Source organism: Megalobrama amblycephala, linkage group LG2, assembly GCF_018812025.1.
Source record: "Megalobrama amblycephala isolate DHTTF-2021 linkage group LG2, ASM1881202v1, whole genome shotgun sequence".
NCBI classification, from domain to species: domain Eukaryota; kingdom Metazoa; phylum Chordata; class Actinopteri; order Cypriniformes; family Xenocyprididae; genus Megalobrama; species Megalobrama amblycephala.
The window spans coordinates 59,626,879-59,641,973 of NC_063045.1; the positions used below are offsets into that span (position 1 = coordinate 59,626,879).

At 37.4% G+C, this 15,095-nt stretch overlaps 1 long non-coding RNA gene across 1 annotated transcript; it reads left to right on the top strand.

Moving 5' to 3' along the window:
• The first annotated feature begins 1,702 nt into the window (after nucleotides 1-1,702).
• Nucleotides 1,703-3,199, top strand: LOC125262507. The gene is made up of 2 exons (XR_007183584.1): nucleotides 1,703-2,053; nucleotides 2,537-3,199. It is a non-coding gene; the product is annotated as an uncharacterized LOC125262507 (long non-coding RNA).
• Nucleotides 3,200-15,095: the final 11,896 nt, after the last annotated feature.

Consider the following 15,095-nt stretch of genomic DNA (forward strand, 5'->3'; position numbering starts at 1 on the left):
CGGTGCTTGTTAGTTCCCAGTATGCATTGCATATGGCTGCATATGGCTGGATCAAGTGAGAAAATGTTGAAATTAGATGCTATTTTATTTGTTTTGCAGTAAGATGAAAACGGGGGATGTTTGATATTTAATAGTGTTCAGTGTTCACTTATATTGGAATTATGTTAATGCCATTGTGGCATTTGCTTAGGCTGTGGACTGGCACTTTACATTCAATTGCTGCATTTAACATGCTAGTGTGTGCACTATTGTTAGCTAATAGGCTGTTGACTACCTAGTACAGTCTAATGATCAGAGCTTATGCAAATAAACTGAAAGAAATATGAAAATAGATGAAGTTACTGTTCACTAACAAAGGCTAGCTCGTTTCCTATACTGCCTTAAAATTTAGCAGTTTCTCTTTTTTAAAAGATCGGCGGAGGCTTGTGATTTCACAGGCAGGATTTTATATGAATCAAAGGTCACAGTCATTATAATGTTCACCTTTGCTCTAATTAGATCTGATTACCCGCAGCTGCTGTTGGTTCAAGAGACACCCTGGAGTTAAAAATTAGTTGATTTTAAAGGGTTAGTTCACCCAAAAATTACAATTCTGTCATTTATTACTTACCCTCATGTCGTAAGACCTTCGTTCATCTTCAGAGCACAAATTAAGATATTTTAGTTGAAATCCGATGGCTCCGTGAGGCCTGCATAGGGAGCAATGACATTTCCTCTCTCAAGATCCATTAATGTACTAAAAACATATTTAAATCAGTTCATGTGAGTACAGTGGTTCAATATTAATATTATAATGAGTAATGACTTATTTAGTGATGGCCGATTTCAAAACACTGCTTCATGAAGCTTTGGAGCACAATGAATCAGCGTGTGTCGAATCTGCAGTTTGGAGCGCCAAAGTCACGTGATTTCAGCAGTTTGGCAGTTTGACACACGATCCGAATCATGATTCGACACACTGATTCATTATGCTCCGAAGCTTCATGAAGCAGTGTTTTGAAATCGGCCATCACTATAATAAGTCATTACTCATTATAATATTAATATTGAACCACTGTATTCACATGAACTGATTTAAATATGTTTTTAGTACCTTTATGGATCTTGAGAGAGGAAGTGTCATTGCTCCCTATGGAGGCCTCACTGAGCCATCGGATTTCAACTAAAATATCTTAATTTGTGTTCCGAAGATTAACAAAGGTCTTACGGGTGTGAAACAGGAAGAGGGTGAGTAATAAATGACAGAATTTTCAGTACAACTGCAATTACTAATACAGTTCCTAGACCAGATAGTTAATTGTGAAATGATGCAGTAATAACAAAATACATACAAATTCATGTCTGCTGCAAATTAATAACTTTTTTCTTCATATTCCATATTCCCCATGCATGCATGTGATGATTACTACTTGTAACGTCAGACAAATGATTATCTATTCTAGGCTACTGATTAAACTGAAAATGCATGTTTGTATGTTTCTTATATCGTATCACTTCATACTTCACAGACCATTAAAACATGAGTTCTGCCACAAGTAATAACAATAAGTTGCGTGAAAAGAAAAGCCCAGAGAAGTGTTGCTGCTGTTGTACATTCAGTTAGATTGCCATACTAGTATTTTCAAGAAACCAGAAAGAATTTGACAAAAGACAGCTGTTGATTGTTATGACTTTAGTAAATAATAAAATAAAAAATTAGACAATATAAAGCATAACATTCATGTAAAACCACTATGAAACAGTTTAAATATTTACAGTTGCTATTATTGAACTATATAATACCACAAAATGGAACAAAAAATATATGAATGATGTATAAAAGGCTCCTGGAGAAATTAAGTCTTTTATTGATGGACTCCTATGATAGTTTGATAGTTTGTAGAGCGTATTTCCCGATGCATCCAGTAGGAGGCATTATTGTTGAAGTTTGCCGCCTGCTGCGTCATTATATTATTACTGAGAGAACGGCAACTGCGTACTTATTTTTTCCCTGCCTGTTATTTGGATGTTTGTTGCCGTTTGGTGTTTCAAAGTGTTAGTTCATGACCATAAAGTAAGTTTTCTTCGATTTAAATGCGTTTGAAGTGTATTATTTAACTTTTTGCATTTGCACGGGCATGCACGGACATGTAACGATTAACGTGTGTTCGTTCGATAGATAAGATATGCTATGTAATTTCTGCTAAATACAAATGTAAATGTTACAGTTTACATAGTAATCATTCTATAATCGGTCATGTTTGATACTTTGTAAAGATTTAACCAGTATTACTGCCTTTTTGATGGTTATTTGGGAAATTGCATTGTTTGTTAATGTAACTGGATTTATTAATATATATAATAATACCGAAGTCATTTCATGGGACCAGACCATTAGTTATATTGTCTTCCATTGCACATCCTCTGCATATTTAAAACTGCAGCTGTTATTTCAAGATTATACTGGAAATGTAAGTATTATTGATTAAGGAATGTCTGATTTATTTGTAATGATGTACCTATTTCCACTTACACTGTTATGTTTTGTTATTTGTAGACTACTATTCAATACACTTTGGAAAGAAGCTCCAGTCTCCTCATTCTTTGTGTCCTGACGGACACCCCAGGAGTGTATACTGCTGATAGTTAGACCCAGAGCCTAGCAGTCTCCTTTCCTCTCCAACAAATGATGCAGTTTGAACAATTATTACAATTAGTAACTTTTATAGTAAAAAAATAAATAAAAATAGCCAGATACCTGGCTTTTGGACCTCTGTTCATCAGTAGATCATTAGGTTCAATTTATCTCTTGTCTTTGTACAAATGTATGTATGTCCTACATAAATGTAAACACAAAGCACAAATATAAGCACAAAATAACTCTACATGTCCAAAGTTCCCTGAATGCTATACACACACCTCTTCAGTCTTCATGTCATGACATGCACGTAATGAGAATAAATAAAAAAATAATGTAAACAAAAATGAAAACACATGTTAATACCACAAATGTTAAAAAGCAGAACAAATCATGTATTACCTTGGCCTGATATTGATACACCTAAAAAAAAAAAACCTTTTACTGCCTTCTCCAATGCATGATCGAAATGTTTGTTTCATTTGACCTCGATTATTTGAGAGATTCAATGTTAATATTAAATAGTTTGGTTGTCAAGGCACTACTGCAGTTGTTGATCTATCTATATGAAAACAAAATAAATGCTACTAAGAAATTAATTCAAAGGGTTAGTTCACACAAAAATGGAAATTCTGTAATTTATTACTCACCCTCATGGCATTCCACACCCGTAAGACCTCCGTTAATCTTCAGGACACAAAGATGTTTTTGATGAAATCCGAAGGCTCAGTGAAGCCTCCATTGACAGCATTGTCACCGAACCTATCAAGACCCATAAAGCTACTAAAGACATATTTAAAATAGTTCATGTGACTAGTGTATGGAGTCACATTAATGCCTTAAAGTTTTGCACAAAAATAAAGTTTTGCAAAACAAAAAAAAGAATTGAGCAATAAAAAAATGTTTTGCAAACAAAAATAATAAATTGCAAAATAAAATAACGTAGTGCAAAAATAAAAATATAATCAATTACAAAAATCAATGACAGCTGTAATCCTATTTTATCTTTGCCACATATTTTTCATGCTCAAACCTACTAAATCATTTGCAACGCTCATTTTATTCTGTGTTTCAGTCAAGCGTGCGCTCACGGTTTTCTTTTGCGCTGCACTTTTCTGTGCGGTTCTCTTCATGGCACTGGTTTGACATGGGGGTGGAGTCAAGAAACGGGGGCACGCCCCCGCGAAACACGTCATTGGCAGGAGACGCAGATCGGAACAGAACAGATCAAGCACAGAGACAGAGCGCATTTATTATAATCTGAAAACCACACCCACCGGGGGAAAAACAATCCAACCGTCTCCAGGCTGCCTTCTTGTCTTTTCTGACTCATTACAAAAAACAGAACAATGCCTAAAAGCTGCTGTGTGACAAGGTGTACAGCTAACAAGCTAAAAAAAAACAGAAATAAGTTTTTATAAGCTGTCGACCCCAAAAAACGAATGTTTAAGGACACAAAAGTGGATACAGGCAGTGAGACAGAGCGCAACGGGTCATATTACTATAAGAAATGCATTGGAGGGGGTCGCAATCGGCGACAACATATGCTAAACAAACCAACAAAAACAAACCATTCATTATTTTTAACCATGTCAAAGAATTATTTCACCTGTCGCCGATTACGTTCCCCTCCAATGCATTTCTGCGGGGGCGTGCCCCCGTTTCTTGACTCCACCCCCACGTCAAACCAGTGCCATGAAGAGAACCGCACAGAAAAGTGCAGCGCAAAAGAAAACCGTGAGCGCACGCTTGACTGAAACACAGAATAAAATGAGCGTTGCAAATGATTTAGTAGGTTTGAGCATGAAAAATATGTGGCAAAGATAAAATAGGATTACAGCTGTCATTGATTTTTGTAATTGATTACATTTTTATTTTTGCACTACTTTATTTTATTTTGCAATTTATTATGTTTGTTTGCAAAACTTATTTTTTTTTTCTACTCAATACTTTATTTTTTCTTTGCAATTCTTTATTTTTGTTTGCAAAACATAATTTTTATTGCTCAATTCTTTTTTGTGTTTGTTTATTTTTGTGCAAAACTTTAAGGCATTAATTTGACTCCATAACAGTGGTTCAACCTTAATGTTATGAAGAGACAAGAATACTTTTTGTGCACCAAAAAAACTAAATAACGACTTTATTCAACAATATCTAGTGATGGGCGATTTCAAAACACTGCTTCACGAAGCTTGTGAAGTCACATTATTTCAGTAAACGAGGCTTCGTTTTACGCGATCCGAACCACTGATTCAAAACAAAAGATTCGTAAAGCTTCGAAGCTTCATGAAGCAGTGTTTTGAAATCACCCATCATATTGTTGAAAACATTTGTGTTATGTAATATGCCGAGGGTCACACAGTTAGTTTTACGTTCTGTATTTGCTGATATTCACCTTGAGGGGGTTTGACCACTCGTTTATTTGCTGGTTGGCTGGTTTCCAGCCTGATAGAGCTGGTGGTTCTAGATGGTCTGTCAGATGATTTTAGTTTCAAAGCAGCTTAGAGAAGCCAAGCATCTTACACTGGTTTGAGCTGTTAGTTTTTTCAGCAGGATTATAGTATATTCACTGTGTAATCCACTTTTACCTTCTGGATTCAAATTAAAACTACAAAGTATAAATTAAAACTGCAGAGAAGATTAAAAAAAATGTGTCTTGCAGTCAGGGGCGTCCCTTTTTACTGGCCTCCTCACTTTTTACTCGTCCCCTCACTGTGCTCCTCCTCACTTCACTTTTCACCTCGTCGACTTGCAGTCAGGCGATACGACTGTAGCTGAGAATAGGTAAATACCGGCTTATTATTGCTGTAAATGAATTGAATACTATGTGAATTTGTAGTTCATCCAATTTTCTAGATCCAATTTACTTGGCACAGATTTGATCGATAATGTTAGCTTGTTAACTGCTAAAAGAATGCTTGATGATCTCTTCTAATTTGCCCAGGGGTGCAGGAACTATTTGGAACGTTTTTTAAGAACAACGCAAATTTTATAAAGAAATCAGTCTTTTTATATATATTTATGGGCTTTTTGCCTTTATTTTGAGAGGACAGTAGAGAGCAGACAGGAAAGCATTGGGCAGAGAGAGGGACAGGATCAGCAAAGGACATTGAGACAGGAATCGGACTTGGGTCGTCAAACGCATTTGCGCCATATGTAAGCGCACTAACCACTAGACCATCAGTGCTGACAGAAATCAGTCATTTTTAAATCAGTTATCCTTCAGTAATAAATTTTAAATTTGTGAATGTGCTCAAAACTTTTGTTCTCATTAATTTGTTTTTTTAAAATTAAAATCATTTTTTTTTTTTTTTTTTTTTCTCAAAATGGGATCATAGACTATTATTTAATTCCTCTTAAATCTTGAGTGACTCACATTAGGGTCTGAAATTAACAGGGGCTTGTGGCAAAAATGCCATCAGAATTAACAAAAATGTTCCCAAAATTCAAGATATGCAGGTAAAAAATGCCCCAATAATCTGTTCCTGATTATTTATGCAATATCTGATGATTAAAGTCTCCCTGAAATCAAAAGTTTTTTAGCTTTTAGTATGAATATGTTAGCCTTAAAGTTATGAATAAGCTGGCGTGTTCCAAAACAATGACAAAATTCACATTTAGGAGATATAAGCATTCAAAACTTACAGTCTCTCACTTCCGCCAAAATGGATCACGGACTTTCATGACATCACCGCGGACTTCAGCTTCTCATCAGATCTTCTGTCCAATCAAATGCTCTCTAGAATCTGAAGCACCCCACCCCCTACATTATAAATAGACGCTGAAGCTGCGGCTGGAATCGGTCATTTGTTCACACATTTACTATTTTCTATAAGGTGAATGGCACATAGCGCACTATATAGAGGATAGGGAAGGATTAAGTGTAAATATGCTTTCCATTGCAGCGAATAAAGTCTGGTTTCACGTTGTGTCAGCGAACCACAACAGTGCGCACATAGTCTGCTCTGGTCCAGAGACACGATAGCACAGAGCGGATCACAAAACGTACCGGACCCATTTGAATTCTGTACAGAATTATACACATTTTATAGCGATATGGAGGAGATTAGGAGGAGAAACAGCTGGAGATTAGAAGGAAAATGAGGCTTTACCAAGCTCAACAGCTCTGGCAGAGCTGCGATATAAACTAAATGCTACTGGCTATTTTAAAAAAGGGGGAAGAGCTGTTCGATATGTCCTGCCCTGTCTTCCTGTTTCAGCTGAAATATAGTGGCGCAGGTATAACATCATTTTGTAGGCCAAAACGCAGAAGCGAGTTAGCATTTTAGCACTTCCGGTTCCATCGTGCTAAAGTCAATGTTGTTTTTTTTTAAAGAGATTTTGGTTAAATGGCTGAAATAAGGTCTGTGGTGAGCAGAAACTTTCACGTTTTATTCTACGACATAAAATACATCAGTATTACCCCACATCATCACGCCAAACAGGTAAACTCAGTCCGCTTTTACAGCCTCATAATGCTTATAATTTTGCACTTATAAACTATTGTAACTCAAACAATCTGGGACATTTTTTTTATATAAAAACTGAAAGAGTTTTCGTAAGATTAGTGGTGGTGACGCTGAACTCGTGGGACTGTGGTGTAGTTTGTTTATAGTCTACCTTTAGCTTTTTACTTCTGGCGACTGCATTTAGGCTTCCAAATTCATAAAAGTCTGTGAAAATTGATGGACAAAACGTGTAAGTATTATAAACTTTTGTTGATCACAGAGCTTGTTTTTTGCAATAATCCAAAAGAAAAATCATATTGGGTTTTTGTCGAGGGAACCAATGAGATGCTAACTGCCTATTGGCCTACAAAGTGACGTTGTAGGATCGTCCAAGGATCAGCTTAATTTCCACATCATCAAAATTTGTATCATCAAAAGCGCTTGTAAATAAAAGTGCTGAGCTGAATTAGTGTTTAAAAGAGAATAAAGTCAAATGCACCTTTTACCCTTTAGATTATCACAGAAGTACTGGGATAAAAGTTTATAGTTCGGATGTAAACACTTGATGTCAGCGGTAGCGATCAACATAGAGCAAATCACCCTGGGAGTCAGCTGATGTGAGCTTGACTGACGTGACCTGCCAGAAATAATGCTACACTTGATTTATGAATCATTCATTCAAACGAATTTTTAAAAAAAATTCATTCAAATTAATTAAATATTTTAAATAGACTACAGCAATTAGTATTTTGTTAGAACCACTAGTAAATTACATGTTATTTTGTTTAGTTGTCTGTTCAGAATAGAGTGCCTCAGGGATGACGCAATTTTGTAGGCAAAACCCGGAAGCGAGTTAGCATTTTAGGGCTTCCGGTTCCAACTCCGTCAAGTCTATGGGTTTTTTGAATGGGTTTTTGCTAAATCGCCTGAAATAAGGTCTGTGCTTACCAAAGCCTCTAAATACTTTCACGTTTTGATCTATGACATAAAACACACCAGTTATAACCCACTTGTGATTTTTTAAACTTTTACTGTGTCTTCAAATCGGCGGTTGCTAACAAATTGCTAAAAGGGACTACTTCTTTTGGTGGGGACGTCATCATTAAAAACTGGACATTTGGACAGCATTTCTCATGAAAAAGTGGATAAGTATTCACAACAGCGCAGATCATAATCAGCGAGCATGTTTTTAAATAAAGTTGTTTTCTAAATAAAGTTTGAGGAAGCTTGGTGGCGACTTTATTTAGGCTTCAAAATCTATACATTTTGTGTTAACTTGTAAAGATTATCTTGATAGACAAAACGTGTAAGTGTCATAACCCTTTGTTAAACACAGAGCTTATTTTCTGCGATTTTCCAAAAGTCTATGGGAAAAATGCATAGGCTTTCGATCGAGGGAACCCGTGCGCCGCTAACTTCTAGGTTGGCCTACAAAAACGCGTCATCCCTGGGGCACTCTATTGTGGGAGAATAGTGATCTCTATTTGAAGAAAAAAAGAAAAGTGATTCTCAGTTTATCCAGAATTGTGCAGGTCTGACCCAAAGTCACCAGAATTGAAAGATTTGATCTTGGGAGTCCTGTAGTGATCAAGCTGCTGTCAACATCATAATTTATCACTGCATTCATCAATCATAAACATTTCTGTGTCCATTTTGGTGAAATATTATGTTTTTGATACAGATAAACTGGCTGACCAGAAAAGGACCTGATTGAGACCATAATGATTCCTTTACCTTTTATCCTCAAGATCCTTAAGGTTTCAGTGCTGATAGGTGTGGGTAGTGTGGGTATATACACCATAAACTCCATCCACCAAAAGGGTGAGATACACCAATACACAAATCTTACACACAATTTAATGTGTGTGTGTGTGTGTGTGTGTGTGTGTGTGTACGCGTTTTTGTGATTTATGAGGACACAAATTTGTATAATAACATGGGTATTACCCTCATATTTAAAATAGCTTTAAAAACATACTAAACAATGTTTTATTAAAAATGTAAAAATGCAGAATGTTTATAGGTTTAGGGGTAGGGGTACTGTAGGGGGATAGAATGTACAGTTTGTACAGTATATTAAAACCATTACGCCTATAGAGAGTCCTCACTTTGATAGCAAAACAAACGTGTGTGTGTGTGTGTGTGTGTGCTCTGAACTAAAGGCACTACCTACCGATACGATACTCTTATCTCCCAATCTACAAAGTATGTTTTATCCATCCGTGAAATAGGATATACAGTTTTGTTCTATGGACACATTTAATACAAAATCAGCACCTAATAAATTGCTGACTGTGAGTTTGCATGTCACCACTGTGTTTCTTGACAGAAGTGAATCGTTCGAATCAGACACCTGTCAGATGTTGCAATTCTGAGAACTTCAGGACCAGCAGCTCAAAGACGCCGCCCAGAAAGCACTAGACGCCATTGGTTCTAAACTCAAGTTGACTGCTTCTAATAAGGGACCGAACCACAGCCAGCATGTCTTCAATAACGGACTCCTTAAGTTCCACAGCAGAGTTCTGGAGGACCTGCTGAAAGATTTGGGGCACTACGATGAGCAGATGAAGAACCTGGAGCAATACCTCTATATCCCCCTCAGCCCAACCGAACAAAATGCCATTAGTACAATGGTGGCCCACTTCAGGTCAGTGTGTGTGTGTGTGTGTGTTAAATCTGCACGACTCTGGTTAAATTAACAATCATGACTTTTTGTTTTAAACAGAGACCACAATTCTTCCATGATTCTGAACAGACAACTAAACAAAATAACATGTAATTTACAAGAGGTTCTGACAAAATGTTAATTACTGCTGTCTATTTAAAACATTTAATTATTTTAAAGGTTTGAGTGAATGATTTAATGATGCACCCATATATACTTGTTTCATTACTGGATGAATCAGCATTTTTAAACGAATCTCCTGAATGAATGATTCAATGACTAATACATTTTTAAACAGTCACTTGTCGCCACCTTCTGTTGTAACGATGTAATCGATACAATTGTTATTTGAAGCACCAAAATGGTTATTTGCTCTATTTTGATCGCTTCTTTAGACATCAGTGTTTATATCTGAACTATTAACTTTTATCCCATTACTTCTGTGATAATATTAATATTTGTAATGGCCTACTGTGTGGCTGAAAAGACTGTTAAGTGGTTTCAAACACATAACATCTGCTCTCTGAATCAGAAGATTTGAATGTTCCGGTGTGATTTTGTCAAAGGTCTAATAGACACAGGAGAATCGTTGTCATTTAGGAATGAAATTGCAAGGGTGTTTGAAGATCCCAATCGTTTAATGTTTAATCGTGAAGCCATCTTTTGGGAGTGTTCCCCATGAAGATTACAGTATGTGACGCACTCATGAATGACACTGAAGTCACACCTCTAGTCACCACCAGCCAAAAACCAGCACCACCCATAGCACCCTCCGTGAAATGTCTTCCCTGCTTTGTACTTTCCACAGCAAAATTAAGATTATAGTGAAAACAGGCCTGATCCAAACAGATCCTGGAAGTGTAAAGCTGTGACTGATTGTCCTGTTCTGTCATGTGTCAGATCAAGGTTCAGTGAAATCCTTGAAGGCGACCTAGTGAGGTTCATGTCTGTGAGCCAGTTCTGTATGAAATGGAAACCAGAGGGCATTGGGGTTATCCTTAGGCCCATTCTGGCTTTCCTAAGGTCCTGCACCAGTTTATTAATCAGTCTGCTGAACCAACAGTTATTGAGCCTTGTTCTCTGCTCATGTGCCCTGTGTGACTTTGTTTGATTAATAGTATCACCCTCTCATCGCTCATCTCAGCTCATGTTGGTATATGTTTTTCAAATTATAAAAAGGTCCGACCTAAATGTTATATTTTTAACTCATGGTATTAATTACATTAATGGTCGGTTCTGAACCAGTGCATAAACGGCTTTAGTTTCATTTGACATAATTAGACATTTTCACTTTTAGTTTCAGTTACTTGTTTTATCTTGTTTTTTTTGTGTTTGTCTCTATAGTCAGGATGAGTTCTATGTGGATTATAATGCAGCTTTGTATGATACTTGTGGAATACCTCAAGGCTTATACATCTGTCTACGAAGCTGATAGAAGAGGAATCCATGAGATTCGTCAGCAGGTGAGAAACATTGGCAGAGAGATGGCGAACCATGATGTGTATGTGGACCCGATGGCCCGTGATCGCTGGCTGCAGGAGAACCGAGACCATGTCCAAGTGTACTATCGGGTCAGAGATAAATTGAGGAATATGTTCCAGAACATCCTGGATAACTTCGAAAGTGTGTCCGGATGGATCAGAGGGTTACGCGCGAGAAACTGGAAAAGGTTAGACAGCTGGCTTCTGGATTACATCACGAACAAACAATAAATATAACTGTTAATGCACAAAAATCAATCAAAATAAGCCATACAAAACTGAATCATCGACAGACCCAAAAGACCTTCTGATGAGTTCAGTAGAGCTCCTCTTAGTCCATTAAATCACTTTATATTATAGCAGATGACCTTCAAAATAAAGGACCTTTTCTCATGTAACTCTTGTTCTCTTTTCAGGGATGACATAAAGTGAGTCTGGACTAAAACCTGTTCCAGAACCAGTCTTCCTAATCATCTTCTGGATCCTGTTTCCATCATCTGTAGTGATGCTGATGATGATAAACAATGAAAATGGTTTCTTTGTACTTTTGTCAGTTAAACGTTCAAAATAATAAACAAATCACAGATTCTTGTTTAAAGGCACAATATGTACGTTTTCGCCACTAGAGGTCGTATTTTCAAATCAATAACAAAGGCGAAGCTTGATAATGCTATGAGTGGAATGATGAGAAGAAAGCAGAAACTGAGGATACTGCAGATATTAATTGATAAGCGATGTAAGGCTTGATTTTCCTGCTAAACAAAAACTGAGATCAAGCATCCTGCAATAAAGCAATAAAGCGTATCTGGAGAGAAGATCTTAAAAGAATAGCATAGGACAACGCCTTGCCCCCACACATCTACAGTATGCAACCCAAACACACACACACACACACATACACACACACACAAACTCTCCTTCCCCCTGCCTCAAGTCACTGAAAATTTATATTCTATGTATAATGTAACTTGTATATCTATTGTTTTTCCCTTTTCATGTTTGGTATCATTTTAAAAGTCTCAGTGCGATTGGTAAAATGGTCTCAATTTCACAGCAGTCACTTGTATTATGAAGAAGATGGAAAACTAAGGAAAATTCTGTCCTATCTTTGGGTGGTTTCTCCCAAGGTTTTTTCTCCATTTTAACACATATTTGCCTTTGGCTTGCTTAGTTGGGGACACTTGACACTTGATATTTAACAGTGCTTTGCATCTGCCTGCATTGACACTTTCATTAAAAGCTGCTGTGCAGCCAAAATTATATACCAGAGTAAGGTTCCACCCACCGGCCCAAAAACGGATTCTGACGGCCTGGGCGAAGGTTAAGCGTGTATGCCTTTTCAGTGCCTCTGTGAAGTTCACTTAATTTCAGTCGTTTAATCTGACTCCAATTTCAAATGATTCTTATTCTTAGGTTGTTTCCAATTAGAAATTAATCATTGGTTATGCATTAATTTAGATTTTTGATAATTCTGATTACCTTATATCTTCAATTATTCATTCACTGCAGTCCCGGTATCGCTTTAGAAAAGTCACTTTGGCCAACTGAGTGCTCTTCTCGGACACAAACTCGTCAGTTCTGACCTTAAACATTGATAAATATCTACTTTTAAGTCGGTCGCGCTTTACTTACTCGTAACAAAAAGCATAGTTTTTATATATTTATGAAAACTGCAACTTATTTAAGGCAGCGATAGTCAGAAATCGAAATGGACTTAATTGATGTGCCCTATGCTGCCATCTATTAAACCTTCAATATTATCAATCCTGAACACAGATTTGCGGTAATACCTTCGCTTTAATCTACTAGAAATAATGAATTAAGAATAATGCAGAATAAATCAAATATAACAATTTATTTGTCAAGTAAAAATGGATCATGTCAATTACATTACAGTTAGAAAATTAGAAGCCAATTCAGAAATAATAAATGCATAACATCAATTACTCAAAGAAATACATATACACACAGTGATGTGTGAATGTCTTCATACATTCAACCCATCTCTGCATGGGGGCTTCTGGCTACAGAAAGTCCTGCATGACTGCTTTGCACTTTACCTTATATACCAAGAACAGAACAAAGGATTGTACATTTTTATTACACCAACACCTGTTTTGGGGGGAGAGAAGAAGAGACACTACCCAAAAAGAGGACAGAATTCTCCTTAGTTTTCAATCTTCTTCATAATACCAGTGACTGCTGTGAAAATGAGACCATTTTACCAATCGCACTGAGAAATTTAAAATGGGGGGTTGCATCCTGTAGACGTGTGTTGTCCTATGCTATCTCTTTGAGATATTCTCTCCAGATGAGCTTTATTGCTTTATTGCAGGGCACTTTATCTCAGTTTTTTGTTTGAGCAGGAAAATAAAGTCATACACCAGTTATCACTGTAAAGCTGCTTTGACACAGTTTGCATTGTAAAAAGCGCTATATAAATAAAGGTGATTTGACTTGACTTCAGTTCAGGTGTGTCTTATTAATTTAGTCTAGTTAACTTTTTGTTTGTCTAGTTAACTGTTTGCTGTGTATATAAGCCTTGAGTTTCAGTCTGTTATTTGTCTAACGTTGTTTATGTTACTTGGCATTTGTAGTTTGCTTTCCTGGTGATTTTCCTTGTTCCTTGTTCCTTGTTTAGATTACTCCATTAAAAGTCCTTCAAGATATCTCCTTTGTTGTGCATTTTGAAGTAGAAGAAGTTAAAAAATGGAGTATCTTCCTCATCCAGGCCCATCTGAAACACACTCGCCAGCTTACCCCACTCTGATGCCCTCCACATACCGCTCCAATGGTTCCGTCCATTCCTATCCTTATGTGTTTCCCTGTGTTCCCCCACAAATGGTTTTCCAAAAGTGCTGACTTGGGAACCAAAGTTGCAGACCCGGCATTTACATCTGTCAGGTCAGCGCTGAAGTCCGCCTCACTTCCTCCATCTAAATCTCCATCTCAGGCCTCAACTCAGTGAATAAGATGGCCACCACCCTTCCAGAGTCTCTTCCCAATATGGCCACCACCATTCCAGTGTCTCATTCCGATATGGCAGCCATTCCAGAGCCTTCTTCTCATGATGGCCACACCTGGAAATGAGTCCTCTCCAGAACCTGCTAAGGACCTATGGCTAATCAACTTTTGGTCAGAACCAATACCAGCCCCCGACCAGAGTCCAGTGCAGGCCTGGTCCCCCAAGCTCCCGACTCCACCTCGGAGGCTTCACACCTGCCTGCACCTCTACTCTCGCCCTCCTATAAAGACACCAGGGTGCCCACCTTCCCACCCCTTGAACTTTTGCTTGCTCTATGCCCTCCTCCCCAAGCCACCCTGCCTCTGGGCTATCTTCTTACGGCACGAGGATGTGCCTTTTTGGGAGGGGGCGTACTGTCACGTTTAGAGTATGTTTTTGATCAGTTTTCATGCTTTTTTTTTCTGTCTTCAGTTTCTTAGTCAGTTTTCTAGTTTGTTAATTGTTTCAGTTCTCCTTGTGTGCCTGCCTATTTGTCTCTTGGTTACTGATTAATTAGTGTCTTCAGTTCAGGTGTGTCTTGTTAATCAAGTCTTAACTCCTCTGTCTGCTGTGTATTTAAGCCTTGAGTTTCAGTCTGTTTTTTGTCTAGCTTTTTTTTATGTTATGTGGTGTTTGTAGTTTAATTTCTTGGTGATTTTCTCTGTTCCTTGTTCAGATTACTCCATTAAAGGTTCTTGAAGATATCTTCTTCATTGTGTGTTTCAATACTGCAACTCCAGTGTGAGAGGCTCGCAGTCCTGGCATTTAACTCAATTGGCACGGGTTTGAATCCGCCTTCTGCTGAGCTTGCATTCATTTTTAATAAAAATGGAAATGTTCTAAAAGTAGAAATAAACTGCGAACAAGTGATTAATAATAC